Below are 14,879 nucleotides of genomic sequence, written 5' to 3' on the forward strand. Positions count from 1 at the left end.
TGTTCTTTCTTTCCAGGAGAAGTAAATAATGACTTTACTTTTCCTGGACGTAAAGTCTTTTCTCTCACTTTAAATTTAAGTAAATAAGTTTAAATTGTCAACATTTCCAGCAATGGAGATTTTTATATTAAAAAGATAGGCATAAGAGTCTGTCTTTTTGATTGCTAAAAATAAAGTCTAGATTTGGGCATGAATGTTATTTTAATTTCTAGGTGGAATGTGATTGATTATTCTCAGCGTGTTTAAAAAAGAAATTTTAGGCTTCATTTCTATCATTTAGACAGACCCTAAGTGTTGATTGTAGAAAATTAGAAAATACATGTAAGCAAACATAATTAATAATCAGAGTCAACAATTATCTTGCTATCCAGTGATAATAATTGTTTACAATTCCACGTAGATCAGGAGACAGTGTAGGAGAGTGGAATTAATAGTGACTTACCCACAAGTTTACCTGGATTTGTGTCTCAAGTTGACCACTTCCTGGAAACATTTTTACCTTTTGTTGCCTCATATTCCTCATCTATAAAATGGGGCTAACAATGGTACTTTCTTCATGGGCTTTTTGTGAGGATTACATGGATAATGTATATATGAAGGGCTTGGCAACAGACCAAAATGCTCTGGAAGCTCTTTTTTTTTTTTTTGAGACGGAGTTTTGCTCTGTGTTGTCCAGGCTGGAGTGCAGTGGCACGATCTTGGCTCACTGCAAGCTCCGCCTCCCGGGTTCATGCCATTTTCCTGCCTCAGCCTCCTGAGTAGCTGGGACTACAGGTGCCTGTTGTATTTTTAGTAGAAACAGGGTTTCACCGTGTAAGCCAGAATGGTCTCAATTGCCTGACCTCGTGATCCACCCGCCTCAGCCTCCCAAAGTGCTGGGATTACAGGTGTGAGCCACTGCACCTGGCCTATCCTTCCATATTTTTTGCTGTGCATGTACACATTTAAAATAAAATCAGATTGTACCATGTATATTGATATGCAACCTGTTTTCCACTTACTAATATATAACAAATATCTTTTTAAAAAATCACATAGTAATCTATTTTTTGGACATGCCAAAATACATTTAACCAATATTTATTTATTTTTTGAGATGGAGTCTCACTCTGTTGCCCAGGCTGGAGTGTAGTGGTGCAATCTCGGCTCACAGCAACCTCCGCCTGCTGGGTTTAAGCAGTTTTCCTGCCTCAACCTCCCAAGTAGCTGAGACTACAGGTGTGCACCACCATGCCTGGCTAATTTTTTGTATTTTTAGTAGAGATGGGTTTTCACCATGCTGGCCAGGCTGGTCTTGAACTCCTGACCTTGTGATCTGCCCGCCTCAACCTCCCAAAGTGCTGGGATTACAGGCGTGAGCCACTGTGCCCAGCCATGTCTTATTTTTTCAATGTTTTTATATTAATATTTAGTTGTTGGGTTTCTTTTTTACTGAATTAGTTTTAATATTTGAAAAAGTAGTAAGAATTTAAGTGACTGGATTTTGATTTTTTATTATGCTTGTGCTCTTTTTCTTAGTAGCAGAGAGAATTTCCATTTTTTAGTGGAAGTCTGCAAAATATGACCATGTGATACTTCTGCTTTATAGAGTCTTTAAGTAGGCAGACTAATACTTTACAAACAAAAACTACCAGCCTGAGACCTAACCCCTGACCCTTCCTAGTTCATCTATTGCTGAGCATCCTGCCCTGCCAAGACTCTCTCCCAGCTCCCTCCCACCCCATTTTTGCTGTCTCTGGCTAGCCCACTGCCTTTCTTATCTCTGGTCTGAAGAATGAGCTGGTTATGTCGTCACATGCTTCCTAATGGGGCTAGGCTGTCATGCATCACTGCTCACAGCTTTGTCAGTGCAAGTCCAGCCAAGAAGTGATCTAATTCCAGAGTGAGTTGAAACACAAAATCCCCCAGAGGTAAGTAACCATGACCAACAGATTCATTTGGGCTGCCAGGTTCTTACTTCTTTGTTTTTTGTTGGGGAGGGATTTATAGTTTATTATGACTTACAAGTGTCATTTTAAAAACATTAGTCCATTTAAACCACGTAGAAATAAGTTTCCAAAAAGTCTGAAAAACAAAACATATTTTAAACATGTTTTTTGTTTCTGTTTTTTTTGAGACGGAGTCTCACTGTCGCCCAGACTGCAGTACAATGGCGTGATCTTGGCTCACTGCAACCTCTGCCTCCTGGGTTCAAGCAATTCTCCTGCCTCAGCCTCCAAAGTAGCTGGGATTACAAGCGTCTGCCACCAAGCCCAGCTAATTTTTGTATTTTTAGTAGAGACAGGGTTTCACCATGCTGGTCAGGCTGGTCTCAAACTCTTGACCTCAGGTGATCCACCCACTTTGGCCTCCAAAAGTGCTGGGATTGCAGGCATGAGCCACTGTGTCTGGCCATAAACATGTTTAAGTAGATAGCTTATCTGAAATTCCAGATTGTTCAGTCATTTCATTATTATGCTGTGGCAGCCAAGTAATCCTTAACTTCAGTTGGAGTAATCCTCCCAAATCAGCTTCATTGCCGATTCCAACTTCTATGTTATCCTCTGTCATTTGCCCTTCAGAGCTTTCCTTGAGGGTTAAGATGGCTGTGTTGACAAAAAGAATCAAACTGTAAAATGGTAAAATATTTGAAGAAATTTATTCTGAGATTTATTCTGAGTGACCAGGAGGTCCTGAGAATATGTACCCAGGGTGCAGCTTGGTTTTATACATTTTAGGGAGACATGAGACTTCAGTCAAATACCTTTAAGAAATACTGTCCAGAAAGGCAGGACAACTTGAAGGTTGGGGTGATGGGCTTCCAGTTATACGTAGATTTAAAATTTTCTGGTTGACAATTGGTTGAGTTTATCTAAAGACCTGGGATCAATAGAAAGGAAGTGTCTGAGTTGTAGAAGAGGTTGTGGAGACCAAAATTTTATCATGCAGATGAAGCCTCCAGGCACTAGGCTTCAGAAAGAATAGACTAAATTCTTATCAAACTTAGGGTCTGTGTTGATGTTAATGCCACAGAGGTATAGAGGCCTGTCCAACTGACTTTCCATCATGGCCTGAAGCAGTCTTTCAGGTTAGGAGTGCCCTGACAGAGGAAGAAGTCCATTCAGATGGTTGGGGAGGCCTCAAATTTTGATTTTTGGTTTACAGCTGTATGAATGCATCTTCAAGCTCCAGATCTTCATTGTATCTTTTCTCAGTATTTTCCCCTTCACATAGTTCTTTGCTATTGTTTTCCAGCAAAGTAAGCTCTGGATGAATCTGACTGAAATAAACATGGTCATCCCTCCTTCCAACCACAGATAAATCAACTCCAAATAGACAAACACCACTTGACTGGTATATTCTTGGGTTACAGTGATTACACTCTGTACCAGCCAAGCTATGGGAATGGGTTCTTGGTGATGTAGGATTTTTCTTCTTGGTCACTTTGCAGGCCAGGGGATCCTCAGCTGGTGACACCCCTCCCAGCCCTCACTCGGCCACACTGGTGCGTCCTGGCTTGCCTGTGTTACAGCTTGTACCTGTGTTCAGCAGTTCTTGAGCTCTTGTACTGCTCCCAAGAAGAATGAGGAGATGCTGATATTGAAGGGTGAGGAGGGTGGAAAAAAATTTTATTGAGTGGTGGAACAGCTCCCAGTAGAGAGGGGATGCTGCGGGGTGGTCTCCCACCTCACAGTCAGGTGGTTCTCTCCTCCCTGCATGGCTGGGTCCAGGGCTTTTTGTGGGCTCAGAATAGGGGTGGGGCATACTATAGGTAGTATTGGAAAAGGCAACATTCAATTGGTTAAAAGGCATTATTCAGAAAGAATCAATTGGGAAAGGGCAGGCAAAGAAGAACAGAAGTTTTTACTCTGAGTTGTGGGTTTCATCTGGGACCAGCAGTCTGGTCTGTCAACCTTCAGGCTGTTTTTGGCTTGAAGATGGGGTTTCACTGGGGACCTGCCCCTATCTGCCTAGGCATTTGGCTGCTTCCTGTCGTTATCATTGGTACGCAGATATTATAGTATTGCTGAGCTAGTTTTTGAATTCTATGCACAAGCACTCTGATCTGGATCCGTGCCACTGTACACCAACCTGCTATGCTTGGTAATGGGTTTTACTTTGTGTGCACTTTGCTCATCATACAGAATGGATTTCTGTTTCTTCTCAGTGCTAATACCACACCATTTGCAGCTTTAATTCCCACTTGAAGGGGCTCCTCCCACTACAGCAGCTAAAGCATATTCAGTCTGGACAAGTGTACAAGATGGGCTGAGTGTAGTCAGTGAGAAGCTGTACCTGTGCTCTGCCATCTTTACCTGGAGAGCCAAAGCACATCCCCTCACTTTTCTTCTCTGGCTCCCAACCTGACTTTAACTGTGTTTTCCTTCTGTGCAAAATACCAAACACAAGGACTAGAGATCCAATTCCAGAATGACAATGTGAGAAGTTTCTCGGACCTGCTTCCCAATGAAACATCAGTAATTGGTGAAAATTATTAGGAAAAAAACCCCAGAGTCCCTGGAGATTGTCCAGAGGACGTACAGCAAATGAATAAATATTTATTCAAGTAAATCTCCTAAATTTTGGACAGTGAGAATCTGCGACACTTGATCTGCTCCCTGCCTCCCGCTACCCTCAAACTCCATGTGATGGAAGATCCACTGCAGGTTGGGTGGCCAAGAATATGGAGTCATCTCCTATCGCCTCAGCTCCCGGTCTCTCTCCCAGAGTTCAGGCTGCCAGCATTTCTCTCGTCCCCTTCTCCGTGTGGCAGAGGCTAAATTCTCAGTGAGTACAGCCAAAGAGTTGGGGACTCCTGTCCTTCACTCAGCTCTCTACTGCTACCCTAGACATGACAGGTTGAAAACACTAGGCCACAACTGCTTTTGCCCTGGCTTGCTTTTAGGGCAGATGTTGCTCACTGGAAGAGGCAAGCCAAGAAGACTAGGTGCTACTGCCCCTGTTCAGCATGCTGCTCATAAAACAGGGGTGTCACTTTGAAAGAAGTGTGCCACTGTCCCCACCCCCAGCTCTGGAGCAGTGGTACAGAGGTTTTGCCCAGGGAGAGCAGGCCATAAGAAGAGAGAGCTCTGGCTGGGCATGATGGCTTATGCCAGCACTCCTAGCACTCTGGGAGGCTGAAGCAGGCAGATCGCTTGAGCTTAGGAGTTCAAGCCCAGCCTGGGCAACATGGCAAAACCCTGCCTCTACAAAAAATACAAAAAAATTCAGCCGAGTGTGGTGGTGTGTGCCTGTACTCCCAGCTACTTGAGGGGCTGAGGTGGGAGGATTGCTTGAGCCCAGGAGGTCAAGGCTGCAGTGAGCTGAAATCACACCACTGCACCTCATCCTAGGTGACAAAGTAAGACCTGGACTCTAAATAAATAAATAAGAGAGCATGAGCTCTGAGCTATCTCTAAATAAATTGACTTTGTCTTAAGCAAAATGTGAGGACCTTGATGCCTGAGGGCTCTCTGGAAAACAATGGAAGTTAAGGTAATAAGCAATTAAGAGGAGGTTGGTAGCCCCAGGTGAGCTATGAGCTAACACAGGTCAGCTGATTTACCAAAGAGACAAGTGAGGGGTGGGGGAGAAAGCTAAGAAGATCCTTCCTGGGGTTGGAACAAACCTCAAAGACTAGCCTCAAAAACTACTCCTGCACATGGGCCCAGATTTAATTGGATCCAACTGTAGAGTAATTTATGCTGCAGGACATCCAGGACATTATCAAAAACAATAGAGCAATCAACATGCAATTAGTGGAGTCTAACAGCTGGATGTGATACCAGCGGAGGCAGACAGCTTAACAGAGAGATGAGGGAAAGATGCAAAGAAAGCCCTGCTAAAATCACCGTCACTTCTGGGTTGACTGTGCAAATGTCCAAGACCATGTCCTCTGAAGATCAACTTCAGAGGCTTCACTGTGGAGAAAATAGACTTTCCTGAAATAGCCCTGCCATGTCACTAAAAAGTGAGCAAACAACAAAAAGTACCTCTATAGGTTTGTAGGGAAGAATCAGTATATAGCATTCTTAAAATATATTATTCAATTGTCTAGTTTTCAACAAAAAATTGCAAGATATACAAAGAATCAGGAAACTGTGACTCACACACAGAGGGGGAAAAAAAGCAGACAACCAAAACTGCCTCTGAGAAGGCCCATATGTCAGACTTGACAAAGACTTCACACTAGTTATTATAAATATGGTCAAAGAACTAAAGGAAACTATGCTTAAAGAAGTAAAGAATAATATGATGACAATCTCACCAAATAGAGACTATCAATAAAGATATATATATCAACCAATAATTTGGTTGTTTTACATTTTAATTCAAGAATTTTCATTTGGTTCTTTACATGCATATGTGTATACATATATACACACACACATATTTATTTAAATACATAAATTTATATTACACATGTTCAGCATATGCAAAGATGTATATATGTAATATCAGTTTATGTATTTACATAAATGTGTATATATGTACATATACATACATGTACGTATGTTTGTATGTAAATAATGAACCAAATGAAAATTCTAGAGTTGCAATGTAAAACCCCAGGGTGAAAAAATTTATCAGAGGGCCTCAGGAGTAGATTTGGCAGAACAAATAATCAGCAAACTTGAAGATAGATCAATAGAGATAAGGCAGCCTGAAAAATGGATAGGAAAAACAATGAAAATAATGAAAATGAACAGATTATTAGAAAAATATTGGACATCATTAAATGCACCAAAATATGCATAATTGGAGTACCAGAATAAGAGGAGAGAGAGAGAGAAAGCAATAGAAAAAACACATTTAAAAACTTATGGCTTAAAAGATCCCAAATTTGATGTGAAACATTAATCTTGAAATACAACCCGGCAAGAGAATAACACATTTGGAGGACTCACACCCCTATTTCAAAACTTAATACAAAACTGTAGTAAGCAAGACTGTGTGATACTGGCATATGATAGACATACAGATCAATAGAATTTAAATGAGAGTCCAGAAATAAACTCTCATATGTATAGTCAGTTGATTTTTAGCAAGGGTGCCAAAACAGTTCAGTTGGGGGGAAGGCAGTCTTTTCAACAAATCATGCTGGTACAACTGTAAAGCCTCATGCAATACAATGAAGTTGGATCCTTCCTTACTTCATAAACAGAAATGGACTCAGTATGAATCATGGAGCTAAATGTGAAAGATAAAACTATAAAATTCTTAGAAGAAAATATAGGAGTAAATCTTTGTGACCTTGCATTATGCTAAGCCTTCTTAGATTGATGCCAGAAGTACAAGTGACAAAGTAAATGATAAATTGGACTTCATCAGTATTAAAATTTTGGGCTTCAATGGACATCATTAGATTGGATAAAATATTTCTAATTTGACATCCACAGAATTTATATTTATAAGTCATATATCTGATAAATGACTTGTATTTATTAGATATCGACAGAGTCTCTCTTGGTCACCTAGGCTGGAGTGCAGTAGCACGATCATAGCTCACTGCAGCCTCTACTCCTGGGTTCAAGTGATCCTCTTGCCTAGCCTCCCAAGTAGCTGGGACTACAGGCACACACCACCATGACTAGCTAATTAAAATAAACAATTTGTACAGACAGGGTCTCCCTGTGTTGCCCAGGCTGGTCTTGAACTCCTGTTCTCAAGTGATCTTTCTGCCTCAACCTCCCAAAACACTGGGATTACAGGCATGAGCCACTGAGCCTGGCCAATGATTTCTTTTGAATTATGTCTTTCTCTCAATATTGCTGATATGACAGGAGCAACATTAATTAGTTTCCTTGTACTCCCTTCTTGACACACTTAAGGACTCATCTATCTATTGAAGTTTTTTTTTCTTTTCAAGCAATTCTATGTTACATTAGAATATCTTCCTGCAGAGAGGTTACAAGATCCTGTATTGTTGTTTGATACTTTGTACGTATTGAATTTGATGATATTAATGTCTGCATATCAACTACAGAACTTTTTATTATTATTATTATACTTTAAGTTCTGGGATACATGTGTAGAACGTTCACGTTTGTTACATAGATATACATATACCATGGTGGTTTGCTGCACCCATCCACCTGTCATCTACATTAGGTATTTCTCCTAATGCTATCCTTCCCCTAGCCCCCGACTTTCTGATAGGCCCCCGTGTGTGATGTTCCCCTCCCTGGGTCCATGTGTTCTCATTGTTTAACTCCCACTTATGAGTGACAGCATGCAGTGTTTGGTTTTCTGTTTCTGTGTTAGTTTGATGAGAATTATGGTTTCCAGCTTCATCCATGTCCCTGCAAAGGACATGAACTCATTCTTTTTTATGGCTGCATAGTATTTCATGGTATATACATGCCACATTTTCTTAATCAAGTCTATCATCGATGGGCATTTGGGTTGGTTCCAAGTCTTTGCTATTGTGAATAGTGCTGCAATAAATACACATGTACATGTGCCTTTATAGTAGAATGATTTATAATCCTTTGGATATATACCCAGGAATGGGATTGCTGGGTCAAATGGTATTTCTGGTTCTAGATCCTTGAGAAATCGCCACACTGTCTTCCACAATGGTTGAACTAATTTACACTCCCACCAACAGTGTAAAAGCGTTCCTATTCCTCCACATCCTCTCCAGCATTTGTTGTTTCCTGATTTTTTAATGATCGCCATTCTAACAGGCGTGAGATGGTATCTCATTGTGGTTTTGATTTGCATTTCTCTAATGATGAGTGGTGATGAAGCTTTTTTTCACATGTTTCTTGGCTGCATAAATGTCTTCTTTTTTTTTTTTTTTTTTTTTTGAGACGGAATCTCGCTCTGTCGCCCACGCTGGAGTGTAGTGGCCGGATCTCAGCTCACTGCAAGCTCTGCCTGCCGGGTTTATGCCATTCTCCTGCCTCAGCCTCCCCCGAGTAGTTGGAACTACAGGCGCCCGCCACCTTGCCCGGCTATTTTTTTTTTTTTTTTTGTATTTTTTAGTAGAGACGGGGTTTCACCGGGTTAGCCAGGATGGTCTCGATCTCCTGACTTCATGATCTGCCCGTCTTGGCCTCCCAAAGTGCTGGGATTACAGGCTTGAGCGACTATGCCTGTCCATAAGTGTCTTCTTTTGAGACGTGTCTGTTCAGATCCTTCACCCACTTTTTGATGGAATTTTTTTTTTTTTTCTGGTAAATTTGTTTAAGTTCCTTGTAGATTCTGGATATTAGCCCTTTGTCAGATGGGTAGATGGCAAAATTTTTCTCCCATTCTGTAGGTTGACTCTTTACTCTGATGATAGTTTCTTTGCTGTGCAGAAGCTCTTTAGTTTAATTTGATCCCACTTGTCAATTTTGGGTTTTGCTGCAATTGCTTTTGGTGTTTTAGTCATAAAGTCTTTGCCCATGCCTATGTCCTGAATGGTATTGCCCAGGTTTTCTTCTAGGGTTTTTATGGTTTTAAGTCTTATGTTTAAGTCTTTAATCCATCTGGAGTTAATTTTTGTATAAGGTGTAATGAAGGAGTCCAGTTTCAGTTTTCTGCATATGGTTAGCCAATTTTCCCAACACCATTTATTAAATAGGGAATCCTTCTCCCTTTCTTGTTTTTGTCAGGTTTGTCAAAGATTAGATGGTCATAGATGTGTGGTGTTATTTCTGAGGCCTCTGTTCTGTTCCATTGGTCTATATATCTGTTTTGGTACCGGTGCCATGCTGTTTTGGTTACTGTAGCCTTGTATTATAGTTTGAAGTCAGGTAGCGTGATGCCTCCAGCTTTGGTCTTTTGGCTTAGGATTGTCTTGGTAATGTGGGCTCTTTTTTTGTTTCATATGAAATTTACAGTATTTTTTTCTAATTCTTTGAAGAAAGTCAATGGCAGCTTGATGAAAATAGCAATGCATCTACAAATTACTTTGGACAGGGCCAGGCACCGAGGCTTATGCCTGTAATCCCAGCACTTTGGGAAGCCAAGGCAGGCAGATCACCTGAGATCGGGAGTTTGAGACCAGCCTGACCAACATGGAGAAACCCTGTCTCTATTAAAAATACAAAATTAGTCAGGTGTGGTGGTGCATGCCTGTAATCCCAACTACTCAGGAGGCTGAGGCAGGAGAATTGCTTGAACCTGGGAGGCAGAGGTTGTAGTGAGCCAAGATTGCGCCCTTGCACTCCAGCCTGGCTAACAAGAGCAAAACTCCATCTCAAAAAAAAAAAAAAATTACTTTGGGCAGTATGACCATTTTCACAATATTGATTCTTTCTATCCCCATTTGTTTGTGTCCTCTCTTATTTCCTTGAGCAGTGGTTTGTAGTTCTCCTTGAAGAGGTCCTTCATGTCCCTTGAAAGTTGTATTCCTAGGTAATTTATTCTCTTTGTAGCAGTTGTGAATGGGAGTTCACTCAGGATTTGGCTCTCTGTTTGTCTATTGTTGGTGTATAGGAATGTCTGTGATTTTTGCACATTGATTTTGTATCCTGAGACTTTACTGAAATTGCTTATCAGCTTAAGGAGATTTGGGGTTAAGACGATGGAGTTTTCTAACTATACAATCATGTCGTCTACAAACATAGACAATTTGACTTTCTGTCTTCCTATTTGAATACCCTTTATTTATTTCTATTGCCTGATTGCCCTGACAGAACTTCCAATACTATGTTGAACTGGAGTGGTGAGAGAGGGCATCCTTGTCTTGTGCTGGTTTTCCAAGGGAATGCTTCCAGCTTTTGCCCATTTAGTGTGATATTGGTTGTGAGTTTGTCATAAATAGCTCTTATTATTTTGAGATACGTTCCATCAATACCTAGTTTATAGAGTGTTTTTAGCATGAAAGGATGTTGAATTTTGTTGAAGGCCTTTTCTACATCTATTGAGATAATCATGAGGTTTTTGTCATTGGTTCTCTTTATGTGGTGGATTACATTTACTGATTTGCATATGTTGAGCCAGCCTTGCATCCCAGGGATGAAGCTGACTTGATTGTGGTGGATAAACTTTTTGATGTGGTATTGGATTCAGTTTGCCAGTATTTTATTGAGAATTTTTGCATCAATGTTCATCAGGGATTTTGGCCTGAAAATTTCTTTTTTTGTTGTGTCTCTGGCAGGTTTCGGTATCAGGATGATGCTGGCCTCGTAAAATGAGTTAGGGAGGAGTCCCTCTTTTTCTATTGTTTGGAATAGTTTCAGAAGGAATGGTACTAGCTCCTATTTGTACTTCTGGTATAATTTGGCTGCAAATCTGTCTGATCCTGGGCTTTTTTTGGTTGGTAGGCTATTAAATACTACCTCAATTTCAGAACTTTTTATTGGTCTATTCAGGGATTTGACTTCTTCCTGGTTTAGTCTTGGGAGGTTGTATGTGTCCAGGAATTTATCCATTCTTCTAGATTTTCTAGTTAATTTGCATAGAGGTGTTTATAGTATTCCCTGATGGTAGTTTGTATTTCTGTGGGATCAGTGGTGATATCCCCTTTATTATTTTTTATTGCGTCTATTTGATTCTTCTTTCTTTTCTTCTTCATTAGTATGGCTAGTAGTCTGTTTTGTTAATCTTTTCAAAAAACCAGCTCCTGGATTCACGGATTTTTTTGAAGGGCTTTTCATGTCTCTATCTCCTTCAGTTCTGCTCTGATCTTAGTTATGTCTTGTCTTCTGCTAGCTTTTGAATTTATTTGCTCTTGCTTCTCTAGTTCTTTTAATTGTGATGTTAGGGTGTCGATTTTAGATCTTTCCCACTTTCTCATGTGGGCATTTAATGCTATAAATTTCCCTCTTAACACTGTTTTAGCTGTGTTCCAGAGATTCTGGTACATTGTCTCTTTGTTCTCACTGGTTTCAAAGAACTTCTTTATTCCTGCCTTCATTTCGTTATTTACCCAGTAGTTATTCAGGAGCGGGTTGTTCAGTTTCCATGTAATTGTGCAGTTTTGAATGAATTTCCTAATTCTGAGTTCTAATTTGATTGCACTGTGGTCAGAGAGACTGTTAAGATTTCCGTTCTTTTCCATTTGCTGAGGAGTGTTTTACTTCCAATTATGTGGTCAGTTTTAGAATAAGTGCAATGTGGTGCTGAGAAGAATGTATATTCTGTTGATTCGGGGTGGCGAGTTCTGTAGATGTCTGTTAGGTCTGCTTGGTCCACAGCTGAGTTGAAGTCCTGAATATCTGTGTTAATTTTCTATCTCGTTGATCTGTTTACTATTGACAGTGGAGTGTTAAAGTCTCCCACTATTATTATGTGGGAGTCTACGTCTCTTTGTAGGTCTCTAAGAACTTGTTTTATAAATCTGGGTGCTCCTGTATTGGGTATATATATATTTAGGATAGTTAGTTCTTGTTCCATTGATCCCTTTACCATTATGTAATGGCCTTCTTTGTCTGTTTTCATCTTTGTTGCTTTAAAGTCTGTTTTATCAGGGAAGAGGATTGCAACCCCTGCCTTTTTTTTTTTTTTTTTTTTTTTTTTGCTTTCCATTTACTTGGTAAATCTTCCTCCATACCTTTATTTTGAGCCTATGCGTGTCTTTGCACATGAGATGGGTCTCCTGAATAAAGCACACTGAAGGGTGTTTACTCTTAATCCAATTTGCCAGTCTGTGTCTTTTAATTGGGGCATTTAGCCTATTTACATTTAAGGTTAATATTGTTATGTGTGAATTTGATTCTGTCATTATGATGCTAGCTGGTTACTTTGCACTTTAGTTGATGCAGTTTCTTCATGGTGTCGATGGTCTTTACATTTTGGTATGTTTTTGCAGTGGCTGCTACCAGTTTTTCCTTTCTGTATTTAGTACTTCCTTCAGGAGCTCTTGTAAGGCAGGCTTGATGATGACAAAATCCCTCAGCATTTGCTTGTCTGTAAAGGATTTTATTTATCCTTCACTTATGAAGCTTAGTTTGACCAAATGTAAAATTCTGGGTTGAAAATTCTTTTCTTTAAGAATGTTGAATATTGGCCCCCACTATCTTCTGGCTTATGGGGTTTCTGCAGAGAGATCTACTGTTAGTCTGATGACCTTCCCTTTGTGGGTAACCTGAACTTTCTCTCTGGCTGCTCTTAACATTTTTTTTCCTTCATTTCAACCTTGGTGAATCTGATGATTATGTGTCTTGGGGTTGATCTTATGGAGGAATATCTTAGTGGTGTTCTCTATATTTCCTGAATTTGACTGTTGGCCTGTCTTGCTAGGTTGGGGAAGTTCTCCTGGATAATATCCTGAAGTGTGTTTTCCAACTTGGTTCCATTCTCCCTGCCACTTTCAGGTACACCAATCAAACGTAGGTTTGGTCTTTTCACATAGTCCCATATTTCTTGGAGAAGTTCATTCCTTTTCATTCTTTTTTCTCTAATGTTGTCTTCATGCTTTATTTCATCAAGTTGATTTCAAGCTCTGTTATCTTTTCTTCCACTTGATTGATTCGGCTATTGATACTTGTGTATGCTTCACAAAGTTCTCGCATTGTGTTTTTCAGCTCCTTCAGGTTATTTATGTTTTTCTCTAAACTGGTTATTCTAGTCAGCAGTTCCTGTAACCTTCTATCAAGATTCTTAGCTTCCTTGCATTGGGGTACAATATGCTCCTTTAGCTTGGAGAAGTTTGTTGTTACCCACTTTCTGAAGCTTATTTCTGTCAGTTTGTCAAACTCATTCTCCGTCCAGTTTTGTTCCCTTGCTGGTGAGGAGTTGTGATCCTTTGGAGAAGAGGTATTCTGACTTTTGGAATTTTCAGCATTTTTGTGCTGGTTTTTCCTCATGTTTGTGGATTTATTTATTTATTTTATTTATTTTTTTTTTGAGATAGAGTTTTGCTCTTGTTGCCCAGGCTGGAGTGCAATGACGTGATATCAGCTTGCTACAACCTCTGCCTCCCAGGTTCAAGTGATTCTCCTGCCTCAGCCTCCCGAGTAGCTGGAATTACACATGTCCACCACCACACCCATCTAATTTTGTTGTTGTTGTTTTTTTTTTTTTGAGACAGAGTCTTGCTCTGTCACCCAGGCTGGAATGCAGGGGCGTGATCTCTGCTCACTGCAAGCTCCGCCTCCTGGGTTTACGCCATTCTCCTGCCTCAGCCTCCCGAGTAGCTGAGACTACAGGTGCCCGCCACCTCGCCCGGCTAGTTTTTTTTTTTTTTTGTATTTTTAGTAGAGACGGAGTTTCACCGAGTTAGCCAGGATAGTCTTGATCTCCTGACCTCATGATCCGCCCGCCTCAGCCTCCCAAAGTGCTGGGACTACAGGCGTGAGCCACTGCGTCCGGCCTTTTGTTGTATTTTTAGTAGAGATGGGGTTTCTCCATGTTGGTTGTTGGTGAGGCTGGTCTTGAACTCCTGACCTCAGGTGATCCGCCTGCCTCGGCCTCCCAAACTGCTGGGATTACAGGAGTGGGCCACTGCGCCTGGCCTATCTTCATGGATTTATCTACCTTTGATCTTTGATGCTGATGACCTTCGGATGGGGTTTGTGCGTTGGCATCTTTTTTGTTGATGTTGATGTTATTGCTTTCTGTTTGTTAGTTTTTCTTTTAACAGTCAGGCCTGTCTTCTGCAGGTCTGCTGGAGGTCCACTCCAGACCCTGTTTGCCTGGGTATCACCAGCAGAGGCTGCAGAACAGCAAAGATTGCTACCTGCTCCTTCTGGAAGCTTTGTCCTAGAGGGGCACCCACCAGATGCTAGCCAGATTTCTCCTCTATGAGGCATCTGTCAACCTCTGCTGGGAGATGTCTCCCAGTCAGGAGGTGCAGGAGTCAGGGACCACTTGAGGATGCAGTCTGTCCCTTAGCAGAGCTCAAGCGCCGTGCTAGGAGATCTGCTGCTCTCTTCAGAGCTGGCAGACAGGAACGTTTAAGTTTGCTGAAGCTGTGCCCACAGTCACCCCTTCCCCCAGGTGCTCTGTTCCAAGGATATGGG

The 14,879-nt window shown here is 40.9% G+C and overlaps 1 long non-coding RNA gene and 1 pseudogene across 1 annotated transcript in view; one reads left to right on the top strand and one right to left on the bottom strand.

Annotated features, from left to right (window-relative positions):
* Nucleotides 1-1,650: 1,650 nt before the first annotated feature.
* LOC117079287 overlaps nucleotides 1,651-14,879 on the top strand; it is a 59,883-nt gene continuing 46,654 nt past the window's right edge. The window contains exons 1-2 of the long non-coding RNA XR_004435354.1: nucleotides 1,651-1,910; nucleotides 3,431-3,586. This is a non-coding gene — a long non-coding RNA (uncharacterized LOC117079287). The remainder of the gene's footprint in view (nucleotides 1,911-3,430; nucleotides 3,587-14,879) is intronic.
* LOC117079285 lies at nucleotides 2,453-4,289 on the bottom strand (annotated as a pseudogene).

This window comes from Trachypithecus francoisi, unplaced genomic scaffold, assembly GCF_009764315.1.
Source record: "Trachypithecus francoisi isolate TF-2019V2 unplaced genomic scaffold, Tfra_2.0 Lachesis_group7, whole genome shotgun sequence".
NCBI classification, from domain to species: Eukaryota; Metazoa; Chordata; class Mammalia; order Primates; family Cercopithecidae; genus Trachypithecus; species Trachypithecus francoisi.